Genomic DNA, 12,062 nt, shown 5'->3' with positions numbered 1-12,062 from the left:
CTGTAACCATGGAAACCACAAGGATGTAACGCTGACAATCAAAGGAAGTGATGGCACATTATACAGATGCCCCACACATACACAGAAAAAACCATCCTCCCATGATCAAAGTGAGGGAAAAGTTACACAATTGGGACTTTGCCGCTGTGTTTTGTTGTCATAATCAGACACTTTTGTTGGAAGGTGAAGCCTTGCTTCAGATTCATACAGCTACTGAGTCCTCTGGTGTTCTCCACTAGTTGATCCAAGTTAAACATGTTGCTCGAGGGCAACTTGACTTGTTTACTTTATACCTGTTTACTTTCCTCGCCCAGACTTCCCCCGCCTTTCTCGACCCAGCAGTCTTCTGGTTCTAAGCCAGCCATATCAGCTACACCCAACATAAAACCTCTTCCCAGGAACCACTGAGGCCCTCCTCATGAATTAGCAATCATACCATGTTACGTAAGGTTGAATCTGTTATATAGCCCTCATCTTTCCCACCTGTTATGCCGCTGTAGACTACCTCATAACTGTGAAAGTGGGGCAAAAAGACAATAAGCGACATGATGAGTCAAGCCCAATTTGTTACAAGCCTATGTGGAGATAGATGGATCATTTGGATTACGCCCACTTGGTTGAGCAGAGGACAGGTAATGGGGTAGACAAGTGAGACAGTGAAGACAGAAAGAAAAAAGCTGTCCAAAACCACAACATATTTACTATAAAGTGCACTTTATTTATTTGTATTTATTATAAATTCAGAGTTACTGAGTGAACGAGGGAGTGATTTTGGACAGTCAGTGAGAACGAGTATTGACTTCTGACCTACAATGGGCAGCTCTAAAAATGAGGGATTACAATATTTAGCATTGCTCTCCAAAAGAGCTGCAAACACACACTTAAGCAAACACAGACAAGCATGCATGACATGTCAAATATTTGACCAAGTATAATAAAATACACCAAATGAGCAACTATGAGAGAAAAATAGAGCAGGTCCACACACAAAGTTCTGGATGGAATTATCTCTGTAGAGCGCACACACACACACACACACACACACACACACACACACACACACACACACACACACACACACACACACACACACACACACACACACACACACACACACACACACACACACACACACACACACCAGTGGTCAGACTGGCAGGCAGGAGGGAAGCTTGAGTGTGCTAGGATCTGACCAGTTCACCATATACTGGCTGCCAACAATCCACCGCACACACAGACACACACACCAAAAACACTCACACCACTGCTTTGTCCAACCACAGCTTCTGAGTGTGAGTGTGTGTGAATACATGCATGTCTACGTGTGCCTTTTGCATACATCCACATATGAGTTTGACCTTGTTTTTGTGTATTCACTGCAGGCATGTGTACCCATATATACAGCGTTTGTCTCTGTGTGAGCGATTGTGTTACAGTGTCCTCTAAGTGTGTATGTATGGGAGTGGGGAAGTCAAAGACACGGTATAAACAATGTAGGGACTCCCTTGGCTTGTGTTTACTGCCCGAGATAAAGGCTGTCATTCCTCTCTCACCACCAACCTACTTCCTCCCGTCCAACCAGAAAAAAAGGGAGATATGCACTTAAGCCTTGGCAATGTCACAGAGATCTTATCTTGCCAATAAAGCCTTTTGAATGGATTTAAGATTAAACAGAGAGGGCACAAACAAGAGAGGGCACACTGGTGCAACGGGGTCATCCCTCCGCCCCTCCGAGAAAGACTGCTGCCCTCCTCCTCCTCCTCCTCCCACCTCACATGTTAATGTACTTACAGCTCTGCAAAATCTTCACTCTGCCCCAAGATTGCTGGCTGGCATAACAAACAGGAGCAAAGCCTGAAATAGTCTCTCCCCCTGTTTCCCATGCTGCACTAGAGGTATTTCCGTGGTAAAGCAAATTCCCAGCGTTGGATCAAATAATTTACCCACTTCTTCTTTCCTCTTTCTACTTCCCTCTCTCTGTGCGTTTTGCTGGATTACTGTCAGCCTCTTTCTGCCGCCTTTCCTTCACGTCTCCTCACTCGTCTCTCTTGCTCTATCTCATCATTTCTCCATCTTTTTTCCCCCTCTTCCACCCTCCATCTGTGGTAGGCAGTGAGACGCATGGTCTACCCACACTAACCAATAAAAAGCAGCCCTTTGCCTCTGTCATTTAGTCAGCCTGTCTGTTATACAGCTCAGGATGTTGCAGGCCAAAACATCCCATGGCCTCAGTGGGCAAAGACACAAACTGTCTACTCGTGACGTCACAGGTTTGGATTCGTCTTGTGACCTTTCTTGCAAGTCGTTTCCCCCTTTGCTTTCTGCCAGTGTTTTTACCCAGGGGGTTACTTGCACAAATTTACACCTTGAGGAACTACAACCACAGTATGACTCTATAAACTCATTAAACGCATCTTAATGCAGCACAGGCTTCATCTGCTTCCACTGCGAGAGAACACAACCGAGGAGAGAAGTAATGAACAGGGCAGGAGGAGTAAAAGGAGCATTAAAAGAAGCAATAAAATATTTTTAGCTACAGACCCATTCATGTCTCGAACCAGGGCCAGGAAGAACCACACTGCCATGACTATGAATGGTACTGTTAGTTAGTATTTTCTTTCTCTTTCTTTCTCTCTTGGCAAGTTCCCTGCCACTGGAGGAATGCCTGGTTCAGATTCAGATGTGTGTGTGTGTGTGTGTGTGTGTGTGTGTGTGTGTGTGTGTGTGTGTGTGTGTGTGTGTGTGTGTGTGTGTGTGTGTGTGTGTGTAGAGTGTGGACAAAGAGAGCCAGTGTGGACAACAGAACACAATCAACCACTCAATGGATAGCTATTAACTCATCGCACACAAATGCACACAAACACACACACACACACACACACACACACACACACACAAATTCCACAGTCCACGGACGAGAAGCAGTGACATTCAGACCCGACCAACCAATCAGCACGCTTTAACCCGCGGCCACAATGGAGCCAGTCAATGAGCAGCAGAGGACGATGGGAGATCTGTGAATCAAAGTGTCCGCTAGTGTCTCACTAATCTTCACCCTCTCTCACTCCTTCTTTCATTATCCGGTGCCTCCTTTTTCCCAGGGTGAATCTCTCAGTGGTTAAAGGTGGTTAGAAGAGGCCATCGGGCACAGTCCACCTCCCACACACTGTATGAATCACCCCATTGTGGGCTGGGTTCGATTCCTAACACTGTTGTGTCCTCTGTGTATGGGTTTTATTTTGACAACCACTACCATGTGAGTTCATTATTTCTTTTTTAGCCCATGTGGGCACAAGCTAAAAGGTAAAGAGGTGATTCACAGTGATTCAGTGAAGACTAGACAATATATCAGTATCCTTGTTTATTGTATTTTCTAAGTTAAATATTATCTCTATATGTGACAGTGTCACATCATATTTCCTGCCAGGGAAAACATGCAGTCAGACGATCATATAGGTTTTAAACATAAGCCAAACATATTTGGAACAGAAAACGAAGGACAACAGTGATATGATTGCCCAAAATGTCAGTTGAAAACATCCTGGATCAACTTTTACCAACTGTACTTCTTGTAGTTAAGCATGCACATTGTATTTACAGTATATACATTACAGGTGCACTCACTTTTGGCTTTATCATTAAATAAAATGTAGGTTTAGCAACACGGTTCGCTTTTAGTGATAGTATATTTTCTGCAGCTCGTCCTTGCATCTCATCAGCTTCTCTATGTCTGGAAACTCAACTCCTTACAATGACATGTTTTCCAAGTGCACTTTTTATATATGCAAAGGCGAGGGTTATCATTTCAAGTCTTATTTTCAAACTGGTGCACAGATTTATTCCGACTCGACTAGAGATCATCTAATCTTTATCTCTCCAAACATCTGGCAAGCAGATGTTCATTTCCTTAAGGTTAATGAAGTCACATTTTTTATATTATTTCAGTGCTTTTACTTTTAAACTGTCTGATCATCTTACAGCTTGTGTTTCTTGCCCTCAATGACTTTGGTGAGAATAAGGCTTTCGGAACTAATACAAACAATATGGACACAAGACCCAAGTGAAATAGATCGACTCTTTATCTATGTGTAAACTTTAGATTTTGGTCTAGTAAGAAAACACTTGCCTCAGTGACATTTCAACTTTTTTACACAGTTCTCAATGATTAAGTTGATGTTATGACACATAAATATCAAGGGAAGCTATGAGAATGACAGTTTTACCCTCATCGCCCACAACTACTTCACGCCAGCTTTAGGCTATCACCAAAACTGACAAGTAGTCAATCTAATCCAACCTCTCTCCTGTAATGCTAGCCCGCTTTTATGGTTCGCCACAAACCACAACTTGCAAAAACAACAGGTGAACTGCTTGTAACATAACTTTGAAGTATCTCCTCTCTCCCTATCTTTGAATTTCCCTTTCTAGACTCGTCTGTGTCATTAAATGCAGAGATAACACAAAAAGATGTTAGACTGTCAGTTCAAGGGGGCTTCCTTGGTTGATGCTGTATTAACGTCCATAACTTTGTCTATTATGAACACTCTGATTTGCGATATGATATGAAGGCTACCAGTAAGAGTGTATCTGAAAAAAATCTGACAGAAAAGTTAGAAAATCGGTTTTGACTTGACAAAAGCAGAAAGCAGCAATAACCAAGCCGAGCATGTAACCTTGGCTTATTGAGATGCAGCTCCCTGTGTGCCCCTCCTCCCCAAACACACACGCCCACTTCTCACTATCACACTCACACTTTCCCTGTCACGTCTTCATTTTTAGCAGCCGGCAGTGTTACATGGAATATGAGACGACCACCCACACACACATATGCTGCTGGGAAATGTGAATGACTGTGTCACTAAAAGTGCCATGAAGACGCTAAATACAATAGTGCCTTGTGCTGCAGAGATGAGTAACTCAGAGCTTTTGTGTGTATGGATGTGTGTGTGTGTGTGTGTGTGTGTGTGTGTGTGTGTGTGTGTGTGTGTGTGTGTGTTCTTCTGTGTTGCACAACAAGGACAGGCAAACACATGTGGCTGGAGAGAGCTACATAAATCACACTCTGAATCAATTAGAAAGCATAAATGTGAGAAGTCCTACGGCAGCCTGGTATACAGTTTAATGCTGGCTTGATTACAGACACACACCACACCCATACAACACACACACACACATCCAGACAAACAGCCAGACACACTCACACAGTGAGGGTGCGGGTATGATTTAACTCATAATTACACATGAAAGCAATCCAAAAATTATGCTTTTTCTTTATTCTACTGGATTCGGTCTTCTCTTGATGTGCATCTTTATTTTTTTATTACATGAAACACACACATTCAGACAAAACTCTTACTCACACACTGCTTTACTTTAGCTGTCTGACAGACAGTTAAACACAGTGAGTTGTCAGGGAGTTGTCCTGACTTAACCGAAGAGATGTGTGTTTGTCCATTTTAATTCAACAGTTTCCACCTCTGTTACATAACTCTGTCTTATTGACTGCACACCTATTGTATATTACCTTGCATGTCTGTGCTTGTGTTGCATTCACAGATTAACAACATTCGTATTTGTTGAATTTATGTAACTGGGTATTTTTCTTGTGTTTTCATTGCTTACGTCTGGACAGCAAGTAACTATGAAGCTAATATTTCTATAGACAGAGGTCAATACATAGAAATAGAGGTAGCTAGCAACAGAAAAGGCTAACATCATACTGTTATTTGCTTAATCAAAAGGTACATGCCATGCTTTTTTACAGTGTCTAAGAGATTTCCTTTCTATTCATGTTTTGAGACTCAAATGTGACCCAGCAATTTAGCACTGCATTTCCACAAAGCGCGGAAAATTTGGTTTAAGCTGTTACAAATTTGTAGTATCCAAGTGCAAATTCAGTTACCTCCCGATGGCATCTTCAAGGTTTTTTTTCTCAGACTTTATAAAAAGCTCCCTGCAGAGCTACAGAAGACATTAGTACTCCCATATGAGTAGGAGCAGTAATCTGAACTTCATGTTTAAAATATGTGTTTTTTTTATTTTGAAGGATGGGTAAAGCTCACATTGGTATGCACCTATGGAAATACAAATATTATCCAATGTACCTTTAATATACTCCATAAAAACAAATAAACCTCGCTCCAATGTACTGCCGGAGACCAGTCAAGCCAAGCCAAAAACATTTAACAGGGAAAAAAGGGAGGATTTCATTTAAATTTAGAATTAAGTAGAGGAATCACTCTTCCAGGCCAGACATACACATAATACTGGTACTACTAGTAATATTCCTGTTTAGAGCAGCAGCTAACAATTGTTGTGATAATCAATTAATGTGACGTTTATTTTCTCGATTAAACATTTGGGCTATAAAACAGTGAAAAAATATCCATCCCAGTGTTTTGTTTTGTCTGACCTACAGTGCAAACCCAGAGATATTCAAAATACTATAATGCAAGAACAAGAAAAGCACCCAAACCTCTTAAAATATTTGGCATTGTTACTTGAAAAATGGCTTAAACGACTAACCAATCATCAAAACAGCTGCAGATGAATTTTTTTTGATCAACTAATCCATTAATCAGTTATTTGTTGCAGCTAACTCTAATCCTTATTAAGCAGATTTGGTATCGGCCAGACATGACTGATCCATATTTTTAAAAATCGTTAACAATGGAATGAAACAGGGCGTTGTGAGTCTACGTTTTGTGACTCAGCCCACTGATCCAACTTACATCTGTCTGCACTAAACCACTACAACCACAGTCATTACATCAGGACACTCCCAGTGTATTCCAATGGGATATTGTTGCAAGGCACATACTGTCCTACTACACCTATGTGAGAAATGGATAAAACCCAGATTAATATCACACATGCATGCACACCTACAAAGTTGTACACACAAAGCTTGGGAACAACAAGCACCTGTGAAAAGACACACATCTGTGAGGGTCTGAGAGAAACCATGGTTCATATATACACTGTTCCAAAACGGACACAGACTGTCGCCCATCCGCCCACCAATCCACCCACAAACCATCCATTCGAGCCGGGAAGCAACAGACCAAGTAGCTGATCAGGCAACTTATCTGGAAGTTAAACACATAAAACAACCTCCTCCGCAATGTGCAGATGAAAGGAAGGGAGACAAGAGAGGAGAAATCGACTAATGGTGTAAAAAGGGGAAGGCAGGGGCTGCAGTTATTAAAATGTTCTGTCATTTAATGCAGCAAATTGATATCAGTGGCCCTTTTAAACATGGATAATGATGGTGAAATCATCGTTTCGGTATCGCAATTGGCTCAGGTAAGATGATAAGCACTGAAAATCCTTTGATATTAGAGGAAAACCACAACTACAGCAGATCACTCTCTCTCCTAAAGTGTGAATTTACTATATTTCCCCCCCGTGGGTTGACACTCTTGGATAAGTTTACACACAGACGAGTTCGATGTTTGGACCAAAGCTAGTTTAACATCATGTTTCACACCAGTAAAGCATTCTTCTGCATTCTTCGTGCATTCACGAGGAAAGGTTAAAAACAGTTGTTTGTTTCTCTCATCCGTAGCTAATCACACTTCTAAATTGCGTTTTTGTCTTTCTCTCTCTTATCTGCTGATTATGTTCTCTATTAACCAATTATTTGTTTGGTCTATGCTTTCTTTTGCTTGAATAATAGCTTACATAATTAATCAGTTATCAAAAGAGTTGCAGATTAATTAAGATCAATTAATTGATTAATTGGTGCAGCTCTAATTCTAATCCTTATTGAGAAGACTCGCCGGACAGGACTGATCCATGTTAAAAATGATCGGAGTGATTCCCTCTTTATCCAGTTGCAGATACCAGGGCAATCCCTTGTGCATTGTTCATTCAGTCATTCTGCCATTGTTTCCTGTTCTGTTCTGCTCATTTGCTGCAGTGAACTAATGTCACTACAAGAGTGACTCATAGCTTCGAAACAATCAATTCCACGCAGTATACAGATTCTGAATAAGACCACAGGTATTGGATTGGTAGTCAGTATCTGCAGAGTCTCAGTTAAGACACTGAAACAACTAATCGATTAATTGATCCTCCTATTTGAGAAACTAGAGCCTGAGGCTGTTTGCAATATACATTATTTAAGCTTTTACTGATTATCATGATCATTGTCAGCTAATTCTAATCTCTATATGGACTAATAGTTGAAGTTCAAGGTATGTCATTGATCGTTTTTATGGGATGGGATGTTTACGCTCTCTGTCTAACACACAGACACACACACACACACACACACACACACAAACTTCCACATTCCCCACAGTTCATGCAGAGCGGTCTTTGTGGCCTTCCAAGAGTCAGTGTGTCCAGCCAGGCTCGAGTTACGGCAGACAAGATCCTCTCTCACACACAAACACACACACACACACACACACACACACATACTCAGTGACATTTTCAAGCATCCATCATCTTACAGACACATCACTGAACAGGCCAGGGAGCAACAAGAGACCACTGGTTTGTTGCTCTTCTAACATATCCTCCCTGACTCTGTCACTCCCTACTGTCTATAAGTAGTAGAAATAGCCATACAACAGAAAGACTATCTGTCAAGCCCCAGGTTTGTCTGTCCTGCCAAAGTGCCCTTGACCGAAGACATCCCGTGATGCTATGAGACTGAAGAAGAAGAAGAAGACGAAAAGAGAATTCCCATCTCTAGGTATGAAAAAATAACATAAAAGAAAGATATAACAATAAAAGGTGAGGTGCAGTGACTAATGGAATCAACAATAGGTTGAATCACACACCTGTAGAACTGTCTAAAGCCAGCTCCAAAAGCAGATGACACAAAGAAGCAGACCAAAGGCAAACACATATTCACACACACTGACTTAACTGAACTGGATGGCACGAAATGAAATCTAATGATGAAACAGATGCATGTAAAGGAGACTTATGTCGCTGTCAGCCTCAAGGAGAAGAGCCTGGTCGCAGTTTCTGTCTATTTATGGAGCTTTGAAATAAAGTGGATTTTAGGATAATAAGCAGGAGCAGCCTTGCACAGTATGAAATCAAAGCAGTGAGGTCATTATGGGTCATTATTAAAAGAAAAGACGTTAAGCTGACTGACTGAAGATGTTGCTCGAAGTGTGTGTGTGTGTGTGTGTGTGTGTGTGTCACATCTATTCTAGGAGAATTCCAGCAGGGAGACCCTGTGACTGACCCCCACCTCACAGGATCTGACAAGATATCACCACCCAGACACACACACACACACACACACACACCTATATACCAGTTTTATATGTATATATGCACTTATACACAGAAACAAATAAATGATGGGAGTGTCGGACATACACAGCCTTGCATACACAAGAGACAGTGAAGTGATAAACTGTGAGCACAATTTTCTATTATTTACTATTTATATATATTTTAAATGCATTTCTTTGCCTTGTGTAAACTACTTTGAATTGCCTGTGTTTAAAAGGTGCTACACTTTTCTTACCTTATTCAGTACATTGGCTATAGTGATCAAATTATGCTTCCACGTCAGATTAATAACATACTGGTTTGCCAATAACAGCAAAAGTGCACTGCAAAAAGTGCAAAAAAACAAGTCTTGCGTTATAATTATAATGGTTGCATACTCTCCTAAAATTAAAAACAATTTTAATTTAAAAAAAATCTATTTAGAAAGGGTGAAAAAAAGCATTTTTTGCCAAGAAAATATAGCTTTCTGTGCTCAGTATCCAAACATAATTCAGTTCTTAGACTTCTGCATAGGCTACTCGAGTCTACATCTTAAAGCAAAAAAAACATAAACATTTATTTTAAATGGCACTCAAATCAAAGAGTTAAGTTGTCTAACAGAATTTAGTTACCTGAGAATACTTCAAGACCAGTCTTCTTTTATTTTAAAGAAAAATAAGACTTCACTCACATTAAATTGGGCTAGTTTTTTCGCAGTGGGCAGGTTGACCCCCTTCAGTGATCAGCTACAATCTGCGCGTCCAATCTCCAAACTTCCTGTGACACAACAGGAGGATCCCCCCAATGTGGGAGAGCACGCACGCGCGCACACACACACAAACACACGCACCGATACGCGCGCGCAAACAGAAATACTTCAATAAACACGCCCTAGTTATCAAAAACCCTGCAGCTGGCGACGCGCGCGATATCCCTAAAGCGCACGAGACAGAGCACGAGACGGTAAACACACGGTAAAGTTTCTAAACACGGAGCGGAGAAAACACTCATTTTTTTGGACACCATCTCCTACCTTTTTCTCACCCCCCTCCTCCTCCTACTCCTCCTCCTCTTCTTCACTCCTCCTTCAGCCGTTTCCAAACTCTGTCACGACGAGGCTCGCCGCAGACTGCGAAACCAAACAGCCGCTTTTTTCGGTAACCGGGGAACAGAAGCCGAGAGAGTACAGACGTTAGCTCGTACATGCAGTGACTCCGTGTGTGTGTGTGTGTGTATGTGTATATCTGTGTGTGTATGTGTGTGCGTGTTTGTGTGTGACAGCTCATGGAGAGAATGAGCAGGGAGAGGAGAACCGGGGAACTTAGGGGGAGTTCCCGTTAACAGACAGGCGGGGCGGGGGCTCGAGTAGAGTGACAGGCTGGCCAGTTTTTAGTATACTATATATACAGTATATAGACACAAAGTACATTTACCCAATTACTGGATTAAGTGGTATTAAGCAGGCTTTACATAGTAGTATTTCCTTTTTGTCCGACTTTATAGCCGTTCTCCCATTATATTTAAATAAAATGGAGCCTATCTCATAATAATATCACCATAATATGTGATATTGCTATTAATTTAAGTTGCAACTAACGATTATTTTCCACTATTTAACAGTCTTCATTTCAAATACTCATTTCAGCTCAACAATTAAACTACACAATAATTAAATAATGGTTCAATAGTTAAACAATTTTGGAGCCAGTATTTTCTTTGCTTAGTATAATATTTGGAAACAGACCGACCAAGGATGTGGTTGCTATTTTAAGAAGTTGTGAAGCTCTCTGAAACTGCCATATGAGAGGCTTACCTGTTTTCTTGAGAGAATGGAAAAGAATGGGGAGAATCGACCCTCCCCTCCTAGTTTAAAAAAAAGGGCTCGATGATATGATGATAGATTAGGTACTACTCATCCTACTGTAAATCTGTTAAGATTTGAGGTGCATAGATTATGATTGATTGATTATGTCAGAAAGCAGTAAATATGTAGATTTTTTTTGTATTTACTATCACTAGAAAGGAATCCAGTGAGACTTGGAGAAACCGTAGTCTGACCAACAGTACAAGAACTCGCTTAATCACTAAAAGGTTTCACCGTTCTTGTAACAACCACGGTCTGAGTGAGTGAGGTTTATACCTTGGGCCTCTTTCAATAATCAATGAATTATGAATTATGAGACTGAAATCTTCACATCAGGCAGAAGGTATAGTTTAACCACACTACTTGTTCGGAGACTCCTGTGCTCAAAATCTGTGTTACTATGGCGACCAGGTAGTCGACTACTGCACGGACTGCAGATCATGATACAGTTTGAGTTTATAAATGTAGACAAGAAGATAATTTTTTTGAGTTGGACAGGTGGCTGACTGTGACACCCATATAACGACTTCAGGTGGAGAGCTGCCTATACCACTGGTTTTTTTTTTTTTGTCACTCCTTTGTGTTTTCTTAATCAAAAGTGATGGAAATATGCTCTGTGGAGACTTTAATTCCCTCCCCTGTTTATACATGCGTGACCTCTGCTATTAGATACACATGGTCAAAAGAGGGTCGATGGGACTCTATCAGTGTTATGAGAGGCATTGAGGACGCCGGCGCCACTTGATGGTGGACTTGAAACCGCAGTTTTAGCAGATGACCGAAGACGGGGGGGGGGAAAAACAGCTAAAATGGGATATGGTCTGTGGTTGCGTCGCTGGCGGTGTAAAGTTACCATGCTGATGAGTGAGTAAGACCTGCTGATGGACGATGTGCAGTGGATTTGATTTAAAGCACCCCAGCTCTTCACACACACACACACACACACACACACACACCT

General features: G+C 41.3%; 1 protein-coding gene across 1 annotated transcript in view; it reads right to left on the bottom strand.

Moving 5' to 3' along the window:
- Positions 1–10,252, bottom strand: part of LOC127361605 (serine/threonine-protein phosphatase 2A regulatory subunit B'' subunit alpha-like) — a 57,602-nt gene extending 47,350 nt beyond the window's left edge. The window contains 1 exon segment of the mRNA XM_051396369.1: positions 9,932–10,252. The gene's annotated coding sequence lies outside the window, so the exon portion shown is untranslated.
- Between the last annotated feature and the right edge of the window lie 1,810 nt (positions 10,253–12,062).

Source organism: Dicentrarchus labrax, unplaced genomic scaffold (assembly GCF_905237075.1).
Source record: "Dicentrarchus labrax unplaced genomic scaffold, dlabrax2021, whole genome shotgun sequence".
Classification (NCBI taxonomy): Eukaryota; Metazoa; Chordata; class Actinopteri; family Moronidae; genus Dicentrarchus; species Dicentrarchus labrax.
Note: the sequence above shows the minus strand (reverse complement) of the source record. Positions and strands in the feature narration are given on the sequence as shown.